Here is an 18,858-nt window from a genome sequence, read left to right on the forward strand (position 1 = left end):
AACTCTTTCTTTGACCTCCTCCAATCTGGCTTCCGTCCCCTACACTCCACCAAACTGCCCTCTCAAAGGTCACCAATGACCTCCTTCTTGCCAAATCCAATGGCTGCTACTCTATCCTAATCCTCCTCGACCACTCAGCTGCCTTCGACATGGTGGATCACCCCCTTCTCCTCAACACGCTATCCAACCTTGGCTTCACAGACTCGGTCCTCTCCTGGTTCTCCTCTTATATCTTTGGCCATTCATTCTCAGTCTCCTTTGTGGGCTCCTCCTCCCCCTCCCATCCCCTTACTTCTAGGGGTTCCTCAAGGGTCAGTTCTTGGTCTCCTTCTGTTCTCTATCTACACTCACTCCCTTGGCAAGAAGCAGCGTGGCTTAGTGGAAAGAGCACGGGCTTTAGAGTCAGAGGTCATGAGTTCAAATCCTGGCTCCGCCAATTGTCAGCTGTGTGATTTTGGGTAAGTCACTTAATTTCTCTGTGCCTCAGTTCCCTCATCTGGAAAATGGGGATTAGGACTGTGAGCCCCACGTGGGACAACCTGATCACCTTAATGATAATAATAATAATGATGACATTTATTAAGTGCTTACTATGTGCAAAGCACTGTTCTAAGTGCTGGGGAGGTTACAAGGTGATCAGGCTGTCCCACGTGGGGCTCACAGTCTTAATCCCCATTTCACAGATGAGGTAACTGAGGCACAGAGAAGTGAAGCAACTTGCCCAAAGTCACACAGCTGACAATTGGCAGAGCCAGGATTTGAACCCATGACCTCTGACTTCAAAGCCCGTGCTTTTTCCACTGAGCCACACTGTTTCTCCTTGTAACCTCCCCAGCGCTTAGAACAATGTTTTGCACATAGTAAGTGCTTAATAAATGCTATCATCATCATCATCATTCACTTTCACAGCTTCAACTATCATCTCTACACTGATGACACCCAAATCTACTTCTCCGCCCCTGCTCTCTCTCCCTCCATCCCAGTTCCTATCTCCTCCTGCCTTCAGGACATCCCCATCTGGATGTCTGCCAGCCATCTAAAACTCAGTATGTCCAAGACTGAACTCCTTATCTTCCCTCCCAAACCCTGTCCTCTCCCAGACTTTCCCATCACTGTAGACGGCACTACCACTCTTCCCATCTCACAAGTCCGCAAACTTGGTGTCATCCTTGACTCCACTCTCTCATTCATCCCACACATCTAATCCATCACCCAAAAGCCTGCCGGTCTCACCTCCATAACATCTCCAAGATTCACCTTTTCCTCTCCATCCAAACTGCTACCTTGCCGGTTCAATCTCTCATCCTCTTCCAACTGGATTATTGCATCAGCCTCCTCTCTGATCTCCCATCCTCCTGTTTCTCCCTGCTTCAGTCTATATTTCACTCCGCTGCCCGGATTATCTCTGTACAGAAACGCTCTGGGCATGTCACTCCCCTCCTCAAAAATCTCCAGTGGCTTCCTGTCAACCTACTAATCAAGCAAAAACTCCTCACCCTCGGCTTCAAGGCTGTCCATCACCTCGCCCCCTCCTACTTCACCTCCCTTCTGTCCTTCCCCAGCCCAGCCCGCACCCTCCACTCCTCTGCCGCTAACCTCCTTGCCGTGCCTCGTTCTCACCTGTCCTGCCATCGACCCCCGGCCCACGTCCTCCCCCTGGCCTGGAATGCCCTCCCTCCACACATCCACCAAACTAGCTCTCTTCCTCCCTTCAAAGCCATACTGAGAGCTCAACTCCTTCAGGAAGCCTTCCCAGACTGAGTTCCCTTTTTCCTCTCCTCCTCCCCATCTACCTCCTCTGCTCTACGTCCTTCTGCTCCCCACAGTACTTTATTTAACTTCTCTTTTCCAGGGCTTAGAACAGTTCTTTGCACATAGTAAGCACTTAACAAATGCCATTATTATTATTATTATATATTTGTACAGATTCATTACTCCATTTTACTTGTACATATTTATTATTCCATTAATTTTGTTAATGATGTGCATTTAGCTACAATTCTATTTGTTCTGACGATTTTGACACCTGTCTCCATGTTTTGTTTTGTTGTCTGCCTCCCCCTTTTAGACTGTGAGCCCGTTGTTGGGTCGGTACCGTCTCTATATTTTGCCGACTTGTACTTCCCAAGAGCTTAGTACAGTGCTCTGCACACAGTAAGTGCTCAATAAATGCGATTGAATAAATGAATCTTCTCCAAGAGGCCTTCCCCAAATAAACCTTCATTTCCTCTTCCCGAACTCTGTTCTGCGTCATCCTTACTTGTTTACTTTATTCACCATCCCACCCCCTGCAGTCCCACAGCACTTAACTACATATTTAATCTACTTATTCGTATTAATGTTTGTTTCACCCTACTGAAAGTTCACCTTATCCAGGAGGCCTATCCAGACTTAAGCTCCTGCTCTTCCTTCCCTTCCCATCGCCCCGACTCACTCCCTTTGCTCTACCGCTTTCTCTCCAGCACTTTATTCGTGTCCCCTGGTAGAATATAATTTCCTTGACGTCAGGAAATGAGTCACCTCACTTCTCTGTACCTCCTAAGGGCCTAATATAGTGCATTGCACTAACTGCATGCTCAATAAATGTCACTACTACTAGAATTGATGAATTCCCCAAACTGATTATCATGAACCACAGGGCTTGGCCCGGAGCAAGCACTTAACATAGCTCATTTTTGTTGCTCGTTCCTCTGACTGATGGGCCTGATTTTGGACTCTGAATACAGCTGGAAATTATCTGTGGACTGTGTCACTTTGGAAATGCAATCCAACCTTCTGGGTGAATTTCTAGGGACAGCCAGTGAACTAGACCCAGGGTGGGCACTCACTGACTCCCAGAAAGCTTAGTCAGTATGTCACAAGGATTCATTATTTCCTGTAGTCTGATGGGTTCACTTTCCCTGACCCCCAGGCTTTCCAGACGTTGCACATCATCTTGAAACCCGGATTTAACATCACAAAGGGAGTGGCCAAAGACAGGAATTACTAGCTAGTTTAATTGTTTGCCAAAATAACGATAGCCCATTTGGGGATGTCAAAAAAAAAAAATGGGGAGAACATGATTTTGACAATCCATTTAAAATATATATATTTTTCCAAAATGAAGACGTTCAAGGGTAGGGAGAACTTGATAAAAAGCTGTTTTCCTATCACCTGCCAAGTGTAATCTATAGTTGACTTGCCTATTATGTGGGATAAGCTATAGCTGACTCGACTTTCATAATAACAATGGTAATAATAATGGTAATAATAATGGTATTTGTTAAGCACTTACTATGTACCAGGCACTATATATAGTAAGCGCTGGGTGGATACAAGCTAATTGGGTTGGCCACAGTCCCTGTCATCATCATCATCAACCATCAATCGTATTTATTGAGCGCTTACTGTGTGCAGAGCACTGTACTGAGCGCCTGGGAAGTACAAGTTGGCAACAACTTGTCCCACATGGTGCTCACAGTCTCAATCCCCAGATGAGGGAACTGAGGCACAGAGAAGTGCAGTGATTTGCCCAAGGTCACATAGCAGTCATGTGGTGGAGTCAGGTTTAGAAAACAGGTCCTTCTGATTCCCAGGCCCATGTTTTTCCACTAGGCCATGCTGCTTCTCATAAATATACATATATAAAAATGATATTGGATTTTCAGTGTCACCTTTTTACATTCTTTCCAGCCAAATGACATTTTGTGGGCTGGATAAAAGAGATGCTAATTCTGTTGTACTGCACTCACCCAAGCACTTAGTACAATGCTCTGCAAATAGTAAGCTCTCAATAAATATCACTGACTAATTGATTGATTGATGTATAATCAGCCATGCTAAATAGATGTCACTATCTACTACTAAATTGAAATGGGCTTTAATCACTCTATCCAAGTCAGTCAAAATGTTTCAAAAGATGGGGAAGGGGAAGGGAAAGTGCCTATGTCCAGATAAATTTTTCAGGGAGAGAGCACAAATACCAGAATAAAATTATTCTTCCACTCCCTTCCACATTATCCTTACACTTGGATTTGCTCACTCTATAATAATGATGGTATTTCATTCATTCATTCATATTTGTTGAGTGCTTTCTGTGTGTAGAGCACTGTACTAAGTGCTTGGAAAGTACAATTTGGCAGCAGAGACAATTCCTACCCAACAATGGGCTCACAGTCTAGAAGGGGAAGACCGACAACAAAACAAAACAAGTAGACAGGAAATGGGGGAGTTTTGATGGGGGGAAGGTGAGAGATGAGGGGGAATATAGCAAGACACAGAGAAAGGCAGGGATCATGGCAGGAGGCCGGAGAAAAAGGTACAATCTGCCTTGCTTCCCCGGCCACACACTCTTCCACTAATTCAGGAAAACAAAATGTTGGAAGAAGGAATTGGGAAAGAGTTGAGTTGGGCCACTGTGCTGGCTTCATGGTCACCAATCTTTAAGGGAGCCATTAAATAGCAGGATCGCTGTCCAAAAGTTCACGTTTTTTTCAGGGAACTGTCTCCAGAAATGGATTTCCAAAACAGCCTCCGCCTTCTGACCACATTGCCTTAGTGGCAAGAACCCAAGCTTGTGAGTCAGAGGTCATGTGTTCTAATCCTGGCTCTGCCACTTGTCGGCTGTGTGACTTTGGGCAAGTCACTTCACTTCTCTGTGCCTCAGTTACCTCATCAATTCAATGGGGATTAAGACTGCAAGCCCCATGTGGAACAACCTGTTAACTTGTATCTATCCCACCCAGCTCTTAGAACAGTGTTTGGCACATAGTAAGCACTTGACAAATACCATCATCATCATTATTATCATTATTAGTAGTATTATTGCCAGACCCCTGAAGGAGGAACAGAGCAGGAGGAAGCAAGGTCCCAGTCATGAGGAAACTGAGCCTCTCCATTTAATAATAATAATAAAAATAATAATTGCATTTGTTAAGCACTTACTATGTGTCAAGCACTGTTCAAAATGCCCCATTTTATTGTACTTTCCCAAGTGCTTAGTACAGTGCTCTGCACACAGTAAGCACTCAATAAATATGACTGATTGATTGAATGATTTAATCTACTGCAACAAAAGCACCTTTATGATTCTAACACAATCGTAAGGGGCAAACCACAAATGTTCTCCTACCCTGCAATCTTAAACCAGGTGCTCAGAAGCGCAACCAATTTTCTAGTAAAACAAAAGCTAACGAGGAGAAAGACAAATTAAATTCATTAATGAATTAATTCAATTGCATTTATTAAGCACTTATTGTGTGCAGAGCACTGTACTAAGCGCTTAGGACAGTTCAATACAACAATAAACAGTGACAATACCTGCCCACAGTGAGCTCACGGTCTAGGGCTGGGGGTGGGGGGAGACAGACATCAGTACAAATAGACATCAATACAAATAAATCAGGTCACCAACCAGGACTGTGGGATATTATGCTTCCCAGCTTCCCTCCCTCCCCGAGAAGCGAGCATCTTTTCCCAGCTCCTTCCTTCCCTGTGTTTGGACTGGCTGTGGCAGAGAAGCACAGAAGCAGTGTGGCTCAGTGGAAAGAGCACGGGCTTTGGAGTCAGAGGTCATGGGTTCAAATCCCTGCTCTGCCAATTGTCAGCTATGTGACTTTGGGCAAGTCACTTTACTTCTCTGTGCCTCAGTTCCCTCATCTGTAAAATGGGGATTAAGACTGTGAGCCCCCTGTGGGACAGCCTTATTGCCTTGTAACCTCCCCAACGCTTAGAACAGTGCTCTGCACATAGTAAGTGCTTAATAAATGCCATAATCATTATTATTATTATCCCCCCACCCTCCCTCAACCCCAACAATGCCCCTGTTCTCACTGAGTTAGTTTTAGTTCTCATCCACTCAGATCAATCCATGTTATTTGGTTATTTACTCCTCTTTCCAGGCATTTCATCTCCCACGTCCCCTATAGCAACTTCATCCATCTCCAGAACTGCCATCCACAGGATTCCTTCCTCCATAGCCTCAGAGACAATTCAGCCAAGAGCCCCTGGACTCTCCTAACCATTAACCTTTTGAACTGATCAACCGTGGACAATTCAAACTTCTACTCTGGGCATCACTTGATTTTCTTGTTGTTGTTGCTAGCGTTTGTTAATTGGTAACTCCTCTCAGTGCTGTCGCTTACCTCATTGACCTCACCATGATCTTTCAATTCCCTGGCTCCCCATCTGCCCATCCCAATCCTCACCTCTCCTGTCCCATCTCCCACCCTGCTCTTTCCCTCCCCTTGCTCCGTCCCTACTCCTCCTCCCGGCCCCTTCCCTGGAATCCCTCTGTACCAGCACCAACAATTGTTCCCTCCCCCTGCACGCAGGCCCCCCCCAAAACCTCTCCCCTCCAACCCCTTCCTCCCACCCAGGCCCCCTCCAACTCATTCCCATCCAAACTCTCCCCACCCCCATCTCCCCTCCCTCCACAGCTGCTGCCAAATGTGGCCTATGGAACCGCTGCTCCATTATGAGTAAGCGCCCCTGCATGTTTGAAGTGTTCATTCATTCTTTCATTCAATCGTATTTATTGAGCACTTACTGTGTGCAGAGCATTGTACTAAGCGCTTGGGAAGTACAAGTTGGCAACATATAGATATGGTCACTACCCAACAGCGGGCTCACAGTCTGTCCCGCTCTCTCCTCTTTACTATCACTGAGATCTGGCTCACCCCAGATGACACGGTCTCTACTGCTGCTCTCTTCAGCGGAGGCCTCTCCTTCTCCCACTCCCCCAGACTCACGGGAAAGGAGGAAGTGTCGGCTTCCTTCTCACACCCCAGTGCCACTTTGTCACCATCCCCTCTCCCCCTTCCCTTTCCTTCCTTTGAAGTCCATATCATCTGCCTCTCCCATTCCCCTCCAGATTTTTGTAGCCATCATCTACTGCCACCCTGGTCCCACCTCCAACTTCTTTAACTATTTTGACCCTTTTCTCACCTTCCTTTTCTCTTTTTCCATGCCCACTTTGATTCTCGGAGACTTCAACATCCACATGGATGTACCCAGTGACTCTATCACTCCTTCTATCACTCCACCTTCTATCACTCCTCAACTCCACCAACCTCCTGCCCCATCCCACCTTGCCCACTCACCAACTTGGTCACACTATCGATCTCATCATCCCTAACTGCTGCACAATCTCCACTCTCAACTACTCTAAAATCCCTCTCTCTGACCACAACCTTCTCACTTGCCTCCTCTCTCATACTCCTCCTCCCCGTATATCTATATTACTCCCCCACAGAGACCTCTGCTCTCTCAACCCCATCCATCTCTCAGCGCATCACACTCCACCTAAGACTCCCTACCCACTCTGAATGACCAAATAGATCCTCTCAACTCCACCCTCTCTACCCAACTCAACTCCCTCACTCCCCTATTCCTTCATCACTCTCGCACCACTAACCCACAGCCCTGGATCACCTCCGCAGTTCACCTCCTTCGCTCCTGTGCTCGAGCTGCTGAATGCTGCTGGCAGAAATCTAAACACCAGGCCAACTTCGTCCGCTTTAAGTTTATCCTTCCTTGCTTTAACTCTGCCCTCTCCTCTGCCTGGCAAAGCTAATTCTATTCTCTTATTGGCACCCATGCTCATCACTCTCGTCAGCTGTTCCAGACATTTAACTACCTCCTCAGGCCCCCTATTCTTCCCCTTCCCCCATCCCTCACCCCCAACGATGTGGCTTCCTGCTTCATTATGAAAATTAACACCAACAGGTCTGAGCTCCCCAAAGTCACCCCTCCCCATCTTCCAGCCCCCCTCCTCTCGACCCTCTCTTCTACCTTCCCATCCTTCCCAGCAGTATCCAGAGGAGATCTCCTCCCTCCTCTCAAGTGCCACTCCCTCAACATGTGCTTCAAACCCCATTCCCTCCTTATAAAAACTCTCACTCCTTCCCTCCTCCACTCCTTAACTTCCATCTTCAACTGCTCACTCTCCAATGGTCTCTTCCCCTGTGCCTTCAAACATGTCTACGTCTCCCCCATCCAAAAAAAAACCCTCCTTGACCCCACAGCCCCTTTCAGTTATCACCCCATCTCCCTCTTACTTTTACTTTCCAAACTCCTGGAGCAAGTCACTTACACTTGCTGCCTTGAATTCTTCTCCTCCAACTCTCTCCTGGTCTCCCTCCAATCTGGCTTCTGTTCCCTCCATTCCACTGAACCCGCCCTCTCAAAAGTCACCAATGACCTCCTTCTTGCCAAATCTAATGGCTCCTACTCTATCCTAGTCTTCCTCGACTTCTCAGCTGCCTGTGACACTGTCGACCATCCCCTTCTCCTCAACACGTTATCCAACCTTGGCTTCATGGACTCTGTCCTCTCCTGGCTCTCCTCTTAACTTTCTGGTCACTCATTCTCAGTCTCCTTCGTGGGCTCCTCCTCCTCCTCCCATTCCCTAACTGTAGGGGTTCTTCAAGGGTCAGTTCTTGGTCCCCTTCTGTTCTCCATCTATACTCACTCCCTTCGTGAACTCATTCACTCCCATGACTTCAACTATCACCCATAGGCAGACAGTACCTAAATCTGTATCTCCTCCCCTGTTCTCTCTCCCTCCTTCCAGGCTCGCATCTTCTCCTGCCCTCAGGGCATCTACACCTGGAAGTCCTCCCACCACCTACAACTCAACATGTCCAAGACTGAGCTCTTTATCTTTCCTCTCACACCCTGTCCTCTCCCTGACTTTAGAATGTAGATAGAGAATAGAAGGAGACTGAGAACTGAACTTTGAGGGACCCCCATAGTTAGGGGATGGGAGGCAGAGGAGGAACCCAGGAAGGAGACTGAGTATGAATGTCCCAAGAGATAAGAGGAGAACCAGGATAGGACAGAGTCAATCTAGTCAAGGTTGGATAATGTTTCCAGGAGAAGGCATTGAAAGCATCTGAGAGGTGAAGGAGGATTAGGATGGAGTAGAAGCCATTGGATTTGTCAAGAAGGAGACCTTTGAGAGGGTGGTTTCTTTGGAGTGAAGGGGACAGAGGCCAGTTTGGAGGGGGTCCAGAAGAGAATTTGAGGAGATGAATTTGAGCTCTCATCCTATCCCATCTGGACGACTGTATCAGCCTTCTCTCTGATCTCCCATCCTCATGTCTCTCCCCACTACAATCCATACTTCATGCTGCTGCCCGGGTTGTCTTTGTCGAGAAATGCTCTGGGCATGTTACTCCCCTCCTCAAAAATCTCCAGTGGCTACCAATCAATCTGCGCATCAGGCAGAAACTTCTCACCCTGGGCTTCAAGGCTGTCCATCACCTCACCCCCTCCTACCTCCCCTCCCTTCTCTCCTTCTACAGCCCAGCCCGCACCCTCCACTCCTCTGCCGCTAATCTCCTCACCGTGCCTCGTTCTCACCTGTCCCACCATTGACCCCCAGCCCACGTCATCCCCCGGGCCTGGAATGCCCTCCCTCTGCCCATCCGCCAAGCTAGCTCTCTTCCTCCCTTCTAGGCCCTACTGAGAGCTCATCTCCTCCAGAAGGCCTTCCCAGACTGAGCCCCTTCTCCTCTCCCCCTTGTCCCCCTCTCCAACCCCCCCATCTTACCTCCTTCCCTTCCCCACAGCACCTGTATATATGTATATATGTTTGTACATATTTATTACTCTATTTTACTTGTACATATCTATTCTATTTATTTTATTTTGTTAGTACGTTTGGTTTTGTTCTCTGTCTCCCCCTTTTAGACTGTGAGCCCACTGTTGGGTAGGGACTGTCTCTATATGTTGCCAACTTGTACTTCCAAAGCGCTTAGTACAGTGCTCTGCACACAGTAAGCGCTCAATAAATATGATTGAGACAGTGGGTACAGACGACTCGCTCAAGGAGTTTGGAGAGGAATAGTAAGACGGAGAAGGGACCATAACTGGAGGGAGCCGTGAGGTCAAGGGAGGGTTCTTTAGGATGGGGGAGACATGGGCAAGAGTCAAGAGTGAAAGGTTGAAGATGGCTGTTATAGGGGGAAGGACGGAGGGAGCGAGTTTTTATAAGGTGCGAAGGAATGGGGTCCGATGCACATGTGGAGGGGGTGGCATTTGATGATGATGGCATTTGTTAAACACTTACTATGTGCAAAGCACTGTTCTAGGTGCTGGGGGGATACTAGGTGATCAGGTTGTCCCACGTGGGGCTCACAGTCTTCATCCCCATTTTACAGATGAGGGAACTGAGGCTCCGAGAAGTTAAGTGACTTGCCCAAGGTCACACAGCAGACATGTGGTGAAGCTGGGATTCGAACCCATGACCTCTGACTCTAAAGCCTGGGCTCTTTCCACTGAGCCAAGCTAAGGCAGGAGATCTCCGGAGATACTGCTGGGAAGAATGGGAAAGTTGAAGAGGGAGCCGGAGGGGGAGGGACTGTGGAGGGGCTCACACCTGATGGTGTTAATTTTCTTAATAAAATAGATCATTGGGGGCAAGGGATGGGGGAGGGTGTTAAAGGTTTTGAACAATTGGTGAGGGTGATGGGCATGGGTGTCAATAAGGGAAATTTGCTTGACCCAGAGGATTCTGTTTGATTCCAGAAGTTTCATAAGTTTGTCAACTAGCTGTTGACTTGAAACAATTGAACTGGAAGTTTGAGCTACGTTTTTGAGAAGTCACTACCTTGGTGGAAGAATGAGCCATCTCATTAAGACAGTGTGCTGAAAACCCAATAAAATTATATCTAGGATCATTCTTCATTGTGCCCCTTCATCTGCTGTGTGTCAGACCTGTTGCTGTAGCTGTCTTTTGATACTGTAATCTTCCTGTTCATTCTTCTAAAGAAGCGGCATGGCCTAGTGGACAGAGCATGGGCCTAATTAATGATGGCATTTGTTAAGTGCTTACTATGTGCAAAGCACTGTTCTAAGCACTGGGGAGGTTACAAGGTGATCAGGTTGTCCCATGGGGGGCTCACAGTCTTAATCCCCATTTTACAGATGAGGTAACTGAGGCACATAGAAGTCAGGTGACTTGCCCAAAGTCACACAGCTGACAAGTGGCAGAGCCGGGATTAGAACCCATGACCTTTGACTCCCAATCCCGGGCTCTTTCCACTAAGCCACGCTGCTTCTCATAGTATAGCCATACATATATGCCATATATACGTATATATATATGTATATATACACACACACATATAACATATAACAATATAACAGAGTCAACATGTACCCTACCCACAGTGATTTGGTCTAGAAGGATTGTTTATCTGAAATAGCTGTAAAATACTCAACCAAATATACATATGCTGTTACATTGGCGTGAATTCATTATTTTCAAAGTAGCTTGCCAAATGTCTTAAATGCAATTACACAAGAATGGGTGAGAGTGAAAGCTATATTTGTTTGAGAAACTGAAAACCTAGAGAAGCAGTGTGGTTCAGTGGAAGGAGCCTGGTCTTTGGAGTCAGAGGTCATGGGTTCAAATTGCTGCTCCTCCAATTGTCAGCTGCGTGACTTTGGGCAAGTCACTTAACTTCTCTGTGCCTCAGTTCCCTCATCTGTAAAATGGGGATTAAGACTGTGAGCCTCACGTGGGACAACCTGATCACCTTGTATTCCCCCAGTGCTTAGAACAGTGCTTTGCACATAGTAAGTGCTTAACAAAATGCCATCATTAATTAATTATCAATCAATCATATTTATTGAGTGCTTACTGTGTGCAGTAAGTAATTAATTTAACTGCTTAACTGCTTACTGTGTGCAGTAATTAACTTCTCTGTGCCTCAGTTCCCTCATCTGTAACATGGGGATTAAGACTGTGAGCCCCACGTGGGACAACCTGATCACCTTGTAACCTCTCCAGTGCTTAGAACAGTGCTTTGTACATAGTAAATGCTTAACAAATACCATCATTATCATTATTATTATTATTATTATTATTGTGGATCCAACTGCAGCCTCTTCCAGACTGAAAGTTCCTTGTGGGCAAGGTATTTTACAATACCTTTCAGGGATCTGAAAGAATACTATTTGATTTTCAATAATAATGATAATAATAATAATAATAATGATAATAATGATGGCATTTGTTAAGCACTTACTATGTGCAAAGCACTGTTCTAAGTGCTGGGGGGGTACACTGAACTCCCCCAAGCACTTCAAACAGTGCTCTTCATACAGTAAGTGCTCAGTAAATACGATTGTGAGCCCACTGTTGGGTAGGGACTGTCTCTATATGTTGCCAACTTGTACTTCCCAAGCGCTTAGTACAGTGCTCTGCAGACAGTAAGCGCTCAATAAATACAATTGATTGATTGATTGATTGATTGAGGGGCCTGACTGGGTCAGGAAATTAGATGAGAAAACTATTAGATGATAGGAACTTGATGAAATCATCAATGTCAAGCCAGTTATGGTTGCATATCAAAAGATCTCTTCCCTGAATGTTATGTCATTCATACTCCGGGCACATTCCAGGGCCTCTCAGTTCTGTAGGGCTAGGTTGACCCCTGACCTCTCCCTTCAGAACAGTGCTCCAGCGCTTAGAACAGTGCTTTGCACATAGTAAGCACTTAATTAATACCATCATTATTATTATTATGATTCACCCTAATATGAGCTTACTATTCTTTGGTCAGATTCTGTCTGGGACATTCTCAGTTGAATAGAAAGTATCAGTTGGGTATCCTAATGGGTAGAGCATGGACATGGGAGTCAGAAAGGTTCTGGGTTCTAATCCTGGCTCTGACACTTGCCTGTTGTGTGACCTTGGGCATGCCACCTGACGCCTCTGTCTCAGTTAACTCATCTGTCAACTCTTCTAGACTGTGAGCCCGCTGTTGGGTAGGGACCGTCTCTATATGTTGCCAACTTGGACTTCCCAAGTGCTTAGTCCAGTGCTCTGCACACAGTAAGCGCTCAATAAATATGATTGAATGAATGAATGAATCTGTAAAATTTAGAATGAATGAGTTTGAATTTGAATGAATGAATGAATGAATCTGTAAAAGTTAGTCTGTGAGCCCACTGTTGGGTAGGGACTGTCTCTATATGTTACCAATTTGTACTTCCCAAGCGCTTAGTACAGTGCTCTGCACATAGTAAGCGCTCAATAAATTTGATTGATGATGATAAAATGGGCATTGAGACTGTGAGCCCCATGGGGGATTTGGACTATGTCTAACCTGGTTAGCTTGTATCTACCCAAGGCCATAAAACACTGTTTGACGCACAGTAAGTGCTTGATAAATGCCAGGAAAAACAAAAGTTGGAGATAATCTTCAATAATAATGGTATTTATTATAATAATAATGGTACTTGTTAAGCGCTTACTATGTGCCAAGCACTGTTCTAAGCACTGGCTATTAAATGCTTACTGCGTGCCAAACATTTGGTAGATGTAAAATAATCAGGTGAAAAATAATCCGGGACTCCCAGTCTGAAAAGCAGAGAGAACAAGTATTCTATCCCCATTTTAAAGATGAGGGAACTGAGGCAAAGGGAATTTAACCGATTCGCCCAAGTTCACACACAAGGCAGGTGGCAGAGCCGGGAACTAGAACCCAGGTCTCCTCACTCCCAGAATAGTGGACTAGGCCACGCTGGCTCCTCATAGCCTCATTGCCCGATCCACCTGATAGAGGAGGCTTGCCTGCTGATCAGGGATCTGAAAGAATACTATTTGATTTTTAATAATAATAATAATAATAATAATGGCATTTGTTAAGCACTTACTATGTACAAAGCACTGTTCTAAGCACTGTGGGGGATACAAGGTGATCAGTTTGTCCTACATGGGGCTCACGGACTTAATCCCCATTTTACAGATGAGGTAACTGAGGCTCAGAGAAGTTAAGCGACTTGCCCAAGGTCACGCAGCAGACATGTGGTGGAGCCGGGATTCAAACCCAAGACCTCTGACTCCAAAGCCCGTGCTCTTTCCACTGAGCCACGCTGCTTCTCTAAAATAAAGCACTGTTCATTCATTCATTCATTGAATCGTATTGATTGAGCGCTTACTGTGTGCAGAGCACTGTACTAAGTGCCAGGAAGGTTACAAGGTGATCAGGTTGTCCCTCGTGGGGCTCACAGTCTCAATCCCCATTTTACAGATGAGGGAACTGAGGCCCAGAGAAGTTAAGTGACTTGCCCAAAGTCACACAGCTGATACTTGGTGGAGCCGGGATTTGAACCCATGACCTGTGACTCCAAAGCCCGGGCTCTTTCCACTGAGCCATGCTGCTTCTCCACTGAGCCTCTCATTTAGCATTTGATCTTCGTGTATCTACACTTTTCCTGATTTCTGATTCCTGCTGGTCAACTAGGTTAGTGCTCAAATTCTATGGAATTGGGCAATATGATCGTATATTCTTTACGGTGTTAAGATCAATCAATCAATCAATCGTATTTGAGCGCTTACTGTTTGCAGAGCACTGTACTAAGCACTTGGGAAGTACAAGTTGGCAACATATAGAGACAGTCCCTACCCAACAGTGGGTTCACAGTCTAAAAGGGGGAGAAAATGTCATATGAGTAGACTGTGAGCCCACTGTTGGGTAGGGACCGTCTCTATATGTTGCCAACTTGTACTTCCCAAGCACTTAGTACAGTGCTCTGCACACAGTAAGTGCTCAATAAATACGATTGAATGAATATGAGTATGAAGTAATATGAGAAAACTAAGAAGTCATATTAAACTTAATTCCTTCAATAAGCCAAGTCCATGGGATTGTGAGAGAACAATGAGAGTCAGCAAAGAAAGACAGAAGCAGAAAAGTAGTGTGGTCTTGTGGAAAGAGAACAGGCTTGGGAGTCAGAAGACCTGGGTTCTAATCCTGGTCCTACCACTTGTCTGCTGTGTAGCCTTGGCGAAGACATTTAACTTCTCTGTGCCTCAGTTTCTTCATCTGTAAAATGAGGATTAAGATTGTATGCCCCATGTAGGACCTGGACCGTGTCCAACCCGATTATCTTCTATCTACTCCAGCGCTTAGTACAGTGCCTGGCACATTCAGTCATTCAATCATATTTATTGAGCGCTTACTGTGTGCAGAGCACTGTAGTAATAAATACTATAAAAAAGTAGTGTGAAGCAGGGCTTTGTTTTAATTTGCAGGATATTCAATTCCATTTTTCCTGATCAGTCATCCACAATGGTATTTAATCAATTGATCGTATTTATCTAATGAGAACTTACTGTGTGCACACCACTGTATTAAGTGCTTGGGAGACCACAATACAACCAAGTTGGTAGACATGTTTCCAGCCGACTACAAGCTCACAGTCTAGAGGGGGAGAGAGAGATTAATATAAATACAATATAATATATAATATATTAATATTAATAATGTATAAGTCATTTATAGATATTTACAAAACTGCTGTGGGGTTGAGAGTGGGGTGAAAATTAAATGCCCAAAAGTCACAGATCCAAGGGCATAAAATATGCAGTAGGGAGAACTGGAGCATTGTAGTAGTGATACTACAATGGGGAAGAGCGTGGCTCAGTGGAAAGAGCCCGGGCTTTGGAGCCAGAGGTCATCGGTTCAAATCCCGGCTCCGTCGCTTGTCAGCTGTGTGACTTTGGGCAAGTCACTTAACTTCTCTGTGCCTCAGTTCCCTCATCTGTAAAATGGGGAGTAAGACTGTGAGCCCCACGTGGGACAACCTGATCACCTTGTAAACTCCCCAGTGCTTAGAACAGTGCTTTGCACAGAGTAAGCACTTAATAAATGCCATCATCATCATCATTATTATTATATCCATTAAGTGCCTTCTGGGTGGTAAGTGCTGTATTAAATGCTTGCGGGAGAATACAGAAGCACGAGACATATTCCCTGCCCACAAGGAATATGGATGGGGAGACAAATATGGAAATATTTACAACAGTAAAGATGTTATTACGTTAGAACAAGAAATAGCAGCTTGGCTTAGTGGAAAGAGCACGGGCTTGGGAGTCAGAGGACATGGGTTCTAATCCCGCCTCCACCACTTGTCTGCTGTGTGACCTTGGGTAAGTCACTTAACTTCTCTGGTCCTCAGTTACCTTATCTGTAAAATAGGTATCAAAAGTGCGAGCCCCACGTGGGACAGTCTGATACCCTGCATCTACCCCAGAACTTAGAACAGTGCTTAGCACATAGTAAGTGCTTAACAAATACCATCATTATTATTAACGGTGGAATTGGAATAGAGAGTCAATCATATGCATATGCACAATGTCTGAGGAGGGATAGAAATATAGAGCTCTAGAGGTGGTGGTTGGGTTGGTGGGGCTCAGGGTTGGACCAATAATAATGTGAGCACTGACATCTGAAATTAAATCTGAATGACTTGTCCAAGCATACACTGTGTTTGTTATCCACCCAGCTTACTGAGAACGGCACAGGAAAGAACTGGTGTGTGGTACAGGACTCCAAATTTCACAGGAGAAGAATTCAACGGGATTTGTGGAATTGAAATTCCCGAAACCTCTGTCACAAGGCCAAGACAAATCCCCTTTTCCTGGAAGAAAAGACAAGATATTCCTTTGGATGGTACAGGACTCCAAATTTCACTGCAGAAGAATTCAACGGGATGTGTGGAATTGAAATTCCCGAAATCTCTATCAGGAGGCCAAGACAAATTCCCTTTTCCTGGAAGAAAAGACAAGATATCCCTTTGGAATTCTTTTCCTGTCTTTACAATGAATTCTAAATGAAGATCAAAGATTAGTGTAGCTTTTTCCTGTGGCACTAATTCTCATTTTTTGCTCCCTCCACTTCTGACTTCTTTTATTGTTTATCTGCTCCAGGGGGCACAAGTCTCCTATTTCCAGGTACTTTTATAACCTCCCTTCCTATTTGGTTCTAAGTACAATGTGAAATTCTTGGAATGGAATAAGAGATTAAGAAAAAAAAAGCACAATAGGGTTTGATATCACATTAGTCAGAAGAGTAATTATGACTGAATAAGCCAGTTCCAGGGGGAAGTTTTCTGGAGCCCTCACATTGGACTACATAATGCAGCACTCATGAACTCATTCAGGAGCCCCAAACAAATATTGGCTATTTGAGGCATACGTATATTTTCGGCCCACACACTTTTGGGGATCTCTCTGTTTAATGCCATCGAGTTGTGTCCGATTCATAGCATCTCCATGGATACAACTTCTCTAGAACATCCCATCCTCTACCATAATTCACAGCCCCACCAACAGCTCCTCTGCCATCGCTGTCATGGTCTCAATCAATCAATCAATCAATCGTATTTATTGAGCGCTTACTGCGTGCAGAGCACTGTACTAGGCGCTTTGGAAGTACAAGTTGGCAACATATAGAGACAGTCCCGACCCAACAGTCTCCATCCATCTAGCTACTGGTCTGCTCCTTCCACAACATCCTGGCATGTTTAATCCATAGGGTTTTCTTGGTAAAAAAATACCACTGCCTTCTTCTGGGAAGTAAAATCTTAAGTCTCTGCAGTTGTCTTTGATCAACATTTTGATCGCTTGATCATTCCCCTTTGACTCTTTCCCATACTACTGCTGCCCAGCAGGTGAATCACCTTTATCTGACACTTTGGCTTAGATTTTTCCATTAAGGGTAACCCTGTTGAGAGAACATCTCTCAATAGTATAGCTCTAAGTTTCATTGGAAAAAGCAAATTCTCCTGCCACAAGAAGACACTGATTCATAGGAGAGTTTCCAGGGATAGTTGAAGTCAAAATGTGTGAATACACACACACGTCATGTGCAAACAAATACCCATACACACAAGAAATGACACCTCCCTTCTTGTGTCGGTAATATACTTGGCATTGTACCTCTTAAGCGCTTTGATACTTACCCCAGCCCCATAACACTTATGCTTCTAGACTGTGAGCCCACTGTTGGGTAGGGACCGTCTCTATACGTTGCCAACTTGTACCTCCCAAGCGCTTAGTACAGTGCTCTGCACACAGTAAGTGCTCAATAAATACGATTGAATGAATGAATAAATTTCCTCCTGCATTACTTTTTCTCCTTTCTGTGATTTATTTTAATATCATCACCAGCCCCTGGTTCATGCGAACTAAGACCTTCCCAGCCCGGGGGAGCCTCGGTGACACGTAGTAGAAGTCAAACCACCCCTCTGATCACCAGCATTAATGTGAAAAGTTTTTTTACTTAGTTTACCAATGTGCATGGGAGTGAGACACACTCACTCACTCCACCACCCAAGGGTCCAACACCAGTCTGTGGTCAAAGGAGACCATTTGGCCAACGTTTCTTCCTCCTGCTTCCAAGTGTTGCTGACTTCTGCTGCTCGCTTCTCTCTCCATCTCAGCGTGCCTCTGCATTGTCTGCAGGTGGGCCACTGTGTGCCCTCATAGAACAGCCTTTTATCTGCCTTGGGCACAGCAGCTGTGGCTCTACATGGAGTCATTGACTGATCCAGGCCCATTACTGGATAGAACAGGGAGAGAAAGCCCCACCTCCCTCCCTGCTCTGCCCCCACATAAGCCAGCAATTACCTGCCTCAGGTAGAGCCCATTAGTGCTGTGGGATTACAAACAGTAATTAATAAGGCATCTTATTGTGGACTCACCACATCTCTCTGTCTCCCCCTCTAGACTGTGAGCTCCTTGAGGGCAGGGATCATGTTTACCTACTTTGTTATATTGTATTTTCCCAAGCATTTAGTATAGAGTTCTGCACACAATAGTGCTCAATTAATTCCATTGATTAACTGATACTAACACAACCTAACTACTAACTGCTAATTAACTAACAATACTAACACAGCCAAGCTAGCTCTCTTCCTCCCTTCAAAGCCCTACTGAGAGCTCACCTCCTCCAGGAGGCCTTCCTCTACCCCTCCTCCTCCCCCTCCTCATCCCCCACACCTTACCTCCTTCCCCTCCCCACAGCACCTGTATATATGTACATATGTTTGTACGTATTTATTACTCTATTTTACTTGTAC

The sequence above is a fragment of the Tachyglossus aculeatus genome, chromosome 3 (assembly GCF_015852505.1).
Source record: "Tachyglossus aculeatus isolate mTacAcu1 chromosome 3, mTacAcu1.pri, whole genome shotgun sequence".
Classification (NCBI taxonomy): domain Eukaryota; kingdom Metazoa; phylum Chordata; class Mammalia; order Monotremata; family Tachyglossidae; genus Tachyglossus; species Tachyglossus aculeatus.